We start from the raw sequence: 7,011 nt of genomic DNA, 5'->3' as shown, positions 1-7,011 counted from the left end.
TATTAACGCACAGTCATCGAGAAACAAGACATTCGATATAATCGATGTCATAGATCAACACGATATCGATATTCTATATATAACTGAATCATGGTTGCGTCAGTTCGGTGATGAACCTATAATGAAAGAAATGACACCTCCCGGCTACAAGATGGAATCGTTCCCAAGAAATGGACGATCAGGAGGGGGGATCGCCATCATATACAAACACGCTCTTTCGTCTAAAATACAAAACAGGCCAATTTCGTTCAAAAGTTTCGAGTGTGTCCAAACCACATTGACCTACCCTCAAATTTCATTTTTAATCACTTGTATCTACAGACCACCCCAAGCAAAAAGAACAAACTGAGACAGAATGATTTTGCTGACGAATTTTCAGATTTTGTATCAAAAGACACATCAAATAAGCGAAAAATTTATATCGGCGATTTTAATATTCAGTTTGATGTTGATCAGAATAGTCTCGTTAAAATTATAAAAAATATGCTGAATGAACATGGCCTCACTCAGTTAGTGACCTCTCCAACTCAAAGATTGGGGCACATCTTGGACTGGTTCATCATTGACACACCCTCGCTTGTTGAATCAATTAAAAATATCAAAAAAGAAATTTCAGACCACAATCTGATTCTGGCAACTCTCAAATGCATCAAAGAGAAAGCAAAGAAAGTCAAGATAGTGTCTAGGGATACCAAAAAATAGACATTAGTTCCTTCAAAAACAATCTGTCAGAGGAACTAGGAAGAATGGATATACCATCAGCACAGAAAACAGACGAGGTACTGCGCAACGTCATCGACAGGCATGCGCCAAAGACAACTAGAATAATAAATTCCAGGAAACCGTCTCCGTGGTTTAACCAGAGTGAAAAAACTGCCAAAAGGGAAAAAAGGAATGCAGAGGCATCGTGGAGAAAATCGGGCCTTGAGATTGACCGGCTGATATATATAGCAAAAAAGCATAAGTATAAAACCACCTGCAAAAGAGCAAAAAGAAACTATTATAACACAAAACTGTCATCAGTGAGGGACACTAAGGAATTTTTCTCTGTTTCAAAGGAACTTTTAGGGGAAGAAAAGGGCATGTGTCTACCCACTAATATCCCGGTAGAAAAGCAGCCGGATGCATTTTCAGATTTCTTTTCGGGAAAAATATCGAAAATTCGGAACAATTTGGACCTCGTGCAAAATGAAGATATAAATTTCCACCCTTTTTCGGGTTCACAGGGATTCTCTTGTTTTAAAGAAACAACTGAAGAAGAAATTTCTAAAATAATTTTTTCATCTTCCTCGAAGTCATGTGATTTAGATCCTTTACCAACTAATATTTTGAAATTATGTCTTCCTGAATTGTTACCTTGCATAACTTATATTATAAATCAGTCACTTATCTCAGGACAAGTCCCAGATATCTATAAACATGCAATTGTAAAGCCTCTCATAAAAAAGCAAAATCTCAATGTAAATGACCTTAGTAACTACCGTCCCGTCTCAAATCTGCCATTTCTTTCTAAAATCCTTGAAAAAGTTGTACTCAGACGTCTTTCACAACATCTCCATGAAAACAATCTATGGGAAAAATTTCAGTCAGCTTATCGTTCTTACCACAGCACAGAAACTGCTCTGTGCTGTGTTGCGAGTGATTTGCTTGATGTTTTAGATAAAGGTTCTGTTTCTCTTCTGACATTGTTAGACCTTTCGGCGGCGTTTGATACTATTGATCACGGTATTCTCATTAAACGACTTAATATAACATTTGGCTTGTCTGGGACTGTCTTGCAGTGGTTTGAATCTTATTTAGATGGCAGAAAGCAACAGGTTATGATTTTAGATAAACTTTCTCGTCAACATACATTGTCTTTTGGTGTTCCTCAAGGCTCTGTTTTGGGTCCAATTCTTTTTGTTTTGTATACTTCTCCATTATCTAATGTCATCACTGGTCATGGGCTGCGCTATCATCTCTATGCAGATGATACGCAACTTTATGCTACTGATAAAACTAAAAATCTCGAAAATATTGTGAAACGTGTGGAAGAATGTGTGACGGATGTGAAAGAGTGGATGGATGCAAACAAGTTGAAAATGAATGAGTCAAAAACAGAAGTGATGATTGTGGGAAATAGAGGGCTGTTGAAGGTGAATGATGGTCTTGAGGTGTTGATTGGGGGTGAAAAGATCAAAGTTTCAAAGACTGTGAAAAATTTGGGTGTCTATTTTGATTCAGAAATGAAAATGTCAGCTCACATTTCTGCTCTCTGTAAATCTTTATACTTTCAATTGAAGAAAATCAGTTCGATCCGTCAGTATATTGCAATTGGAACATGTAAAACATTGGTTGTTTCCCTCATTTTTTCGAAACTAGACTATTGTAACTCGCTGCTTGTCAACTTGCCTCAGGCTTCTATTAAACAATTGCAACTACTGCAAAACAGTGCTGCAAGATTAGTTTTTGGCAAAAAAAAATTTGATCATGCAACCCCTTTGTTGGCCTCTCTCCACTGGTTGCCCATTGAAAAGCGCACATATTACAAAGCAGCGTGTCTTGTTTATAAGTGTTTGGCTGGTATAGCACCGGCATATCTCACAGATCACGTGGTCATGTGTAAATTTGAAAATTACACTTTAAGATCATGTAATGACCAAACGAAAATTTCGGAAAAAAGATCAAGAACAAAATTTGGTGATAGATCGTTTGCTTGTTTCGGCCCCAAGATTTGGAATGAACTACCACGTGGTCTGAGGGAGTGCAAGTCTTTACCTACTTTTAAAAAGAATCTCAAGACACATTTTTACTGTATTTGTTTTTCTTGACTCTATATGAATCCTTGATTTGGCTATGAATTGTTATTGTTGTTATTATTTTATTTTTTTATTTTTTTCACAAATTGATATTTATATTGTAAAGTGCCCAGAGCTTGTGTTTTACACGAGAATGAGCGCTATATAAATGTGTATTATTATTATTATTATTATTATTATCAGAACAATCAGACCATTTATTAATAGGAAACTTGCAACAAATTGTAACATCTTTGATATTCCCGAAAATGGACTACTGCAATGCACTGTTTGTTGGGTCTCACAAAGGACAAAATAAACAAACTCCAGAAAATACAGAACATGGCAGCTCGCGTTGTACTACAGAAAGACAGAAAAACTGCAGATCCCGAATTACTACAGCAGCTGCATTGGCTGCCAGTGGACCAGCGGATTAAATATAAACTTCAACTATCGTTTTCAAATGCCTGGAGGGCTCGTCACCAGCATATCTCTCAAACCTCGTTGAACGGTATAACCCACAGCGATCGCTTCGATCAACGAACGACCTCAAATTGAAAACACCCGCTGTCGAGTGGAGGCTGGTGAACGCGCCTTTCAGCATTCTGGTCCAAGGTTGTGGTATTTACTACCACTAGAGATACGTTCTTCGTCTTCACTAGAGGAATTCAAGCGTCGATTGAAGACATTCTTATTCCGACAGGCTTTCTTTTGATTATGTGTATAATTAGCGTTGTTCGTGTACTGTGTTAGGGCTTCATGATAAAGTTAATCTATGTTATGCACCCAGAGCCCTCCTGATGAAGGGATGTTTGGCGCACTATAAATCTATACCATTATTATTATTATTATTATTATTATCATTATTATTATTATTATTATTATTATTATTATTATTATATTATTATTATTATTATTATTATTATTATATTATTATTATTAATTATTATTATTATTATTATTATTATTATTATTATTATTATTATTATTATTATTATTATTAATAATCATTATTATTATTTATATTATTATTATTATTATTATTATTATTATTATTATTATTATTATTATTATTATTATTATTATTATTATTATTATTATTATTATTATTATTATTATTATCATTATTATTAATATTATTATTATATTATTATTATATTATTATTATTATTATTATTATTATTATTATTATTATTATTATTATTATATTATTATTATTATTATTATTATTCTCTAGATGCAAAACAAACATAAGACAAAACTGGTTCGGTATTCGTATTGTTCAGAAATGAACAGTTTGAAATTTGAAACAAAGAATGCAAAATCTATGGATTATTTCAAGGTGTTAGTAGACAGGGAATTCTATGATGGGAGATTTATATATGACGAATAATACTTGTTTGCTCTGCTGTTGACATGGCTTTCAATCTTGTATGTATATATTATGCATTATTATATTATTATGGTTATCTTCTATACGCGTGTGTATGTGTGTGTGTGTGTGTGTGTGTGTGTGTGTGTGGTTGTGTGTGCGCTTTGCATGTCACGGTTAAAGATAAATGTTTGTACACCACATGAGTACATTTAAGTTGAAATACTATCTTTACCACGTGTATCGTTATTGTAATATTTAATCAATAGATTTATGGCATTACTAATTAATATTAAGGGCATTCAAAGGATCTTATCCTATTTTGCCCTATACCACATGTTATGTTATGTTATGTTATTATTATTATTATTATTATTATTATTATTATTATTATTATTATTATTATTATTATTATTATTATTATTATTATTATTATTATTATTATTGTTATTATTATTATTATTATTATTATTATTATTATTATTATTATAGTAGTAGTAGTAGTAGTATTAGTAGTAGTAGTATAGTAGTAGTAGTAGTAGTGTAGTTGTTGTTGTTGTTGTTGTTGTTTTTGATGTTGTAGTAATAGTATAATTAATATTATTATTATTATTATTATTATTATTATTATTATTATATTATAATTATATTATTAATAATTATTAATTATTATTATTATTATTATTATTATTATATTATTATTATTATTATTTATTATTATTATATCATCATTATCATCATTATCATTAATTATTATTATTTTATTATATTATTATTATATATTATTATTATTATTAATTATTATTATTATTATTATTATTATTATTAATATTATTATTTTATAAAATATTGTATTTATTATTATTATTATTAAACTATTATTATTTTATTATTATTATTATTATTATTATTATTATTATTATATTATATTATTATTACTATTATTATCATGCTAATTATATTATTATTATTATTATAATTATTATTATTATTAATTATTATTATATTATTATTATTAATATATTATTATTATTATTTATTATAATATAGTATAGTAGTATGTAGTAGTTAGTAGAGTAAGTAGAAGTAGTAGTATAAGTAGATAGTAGATAGTAGTTAGATTATAGTAAGTAGTAGTATAGTAGTAGTAGTAGTAATAGTAGTAGTAGTAGTAGTATTAGTAGTATTAGTAGTTGTTGTTGTTGTTGTTTAGTGGTAGCAGTAGTAGTAGTAGTAGTAGTAGTAGTAGTATAGATAGTAGTAGTAGTGTATAGTAGTAGTAGTGTATAGTAGTAGTAGTAGTATATTAGTAGTAGTTGATGTTGTTTTTTGTTGATAGTAATAGTATTATTATTATTATTATTATTATTATTATTATTATATTATTATTATTATTATTAATAATAATAATAATAATAATAATAATAATTATTAATATTAATTAAAATAATAATAATATTAAATTATCATATTAATAATATTACTGTTATTATAATATTAAATTGATATTATTGTTGTTATAATATTAAATTATTATTATTATTATTATATTATTATTATTATTATTATTATTATTATTATCATTATTTTATATATTTTTTATTATATATATTATTATTATATATTATATATTAATATTATTATTTATATCATCATTAATCATCATTATCATTATTATTATTATTAATATTATTATATATTATTATTATATATATTATATATTATTATTATTTTATTATTATTATCTTTAAAATTATGTTATTATATATTATTATTATTAAGACTATTATTATTATTTTTATATTATTTATTATTAAATTATTATTATTATTATTAATTATTATTATTATTATTATATTATTACTTATTATTATTATAAATTATTATTATTATTACTATTATTATCATGCTATTATTATTATTATTATTAATTATTATTATTATATATTATTATTATATTATAATTATATATATTATTGTTATTATATATATATTAGTATTAGTAGTAGAGTAGTAGTAGTAGTAGTATAGTAAGTAGTATATATAGTAGTATAGTAGTATAGTAGTAATAATATATAGTATAGTAGTAGTAGTTAGTAGTAGTAGTAGTAGTAGTATTAGTAATATAGTAGTAGTAAGTAGTATTTAGTAGTAGTAGAATGTTGTTGTGTTGTTTTTGTAGTGGTAGCAGTAGTAGTAGTAGTAGTAGTAGTAGTAGTAGTAGTAGTAGTATATAGTAGTAGTAGTAGACAGTAGATGTAGTAGATTGTAGTAGTTGTAGAGCTGTAGCAGCAAGTAGTAGGAGAGAGGAGTAAGAGGAGGGAGGAGGAGTAAGTAGGTAGTAGGAGTGAGTAGTATAGTAGTAGCAGTAGTAGTAGTAAGTGGCAGTGGTGGTTGGTTGAGTATAGATAGTATATTATAGTAAGTTAGTAGTAGTATAGTAGTAGTTAGTAGTAGTAGTAGTATATAAGTGTAGTAAGTAGTAGTAGAATAGTAGTAAGTATGTAGAGTAGTAGTAGTAATAGTAGAAGTAGTATAGAGTAGTAGTAGTATTAAGTAGTAGTAGTAGTAGTAGTAGTATTAGAGTATTGTTGTAGTAGTATAAGTAGTAGTTAGTAATAATAATAATATAGTAGTAGTAGTATAGTATAGTAGTATTAGTAGTAGATAGTAGTAGTAGTAGTATAGTAATAGTAGTAGTATAGTAGTAGTAGTTAAGTATTAGTAGTATTAGTATGTATTATTATTGTTAGTAGTAGTTATAGTAATAAATAATAGTAGTAAGTAGTATAGTAGTAGATTAGTAGTAGTAGTAGTAGTAGTAGTAATCGTTAGTAGTAGTAGTAGTAGTAGTATTAGTAG

This window comes from Berghia stephanieae, chromosome 7 (assembly GCF_034508935.2).
Source record: "Berghia stephanieae isolate SIO BIC M18660-M18661 chromosome 7, UCSD_Bste_1.3, whole genome shotgun sequence".
NCBI lineage: Eukaryota > Metazoa > Mollusca > Gastropoda > Nudibranchia > Aeolidiidae > Berghia > Berghia stephanieae.
The sequence above is the reverse complement of the archived record's forward strand: the minus strand, read 5'-3'. Positions refer to the sequence as shown.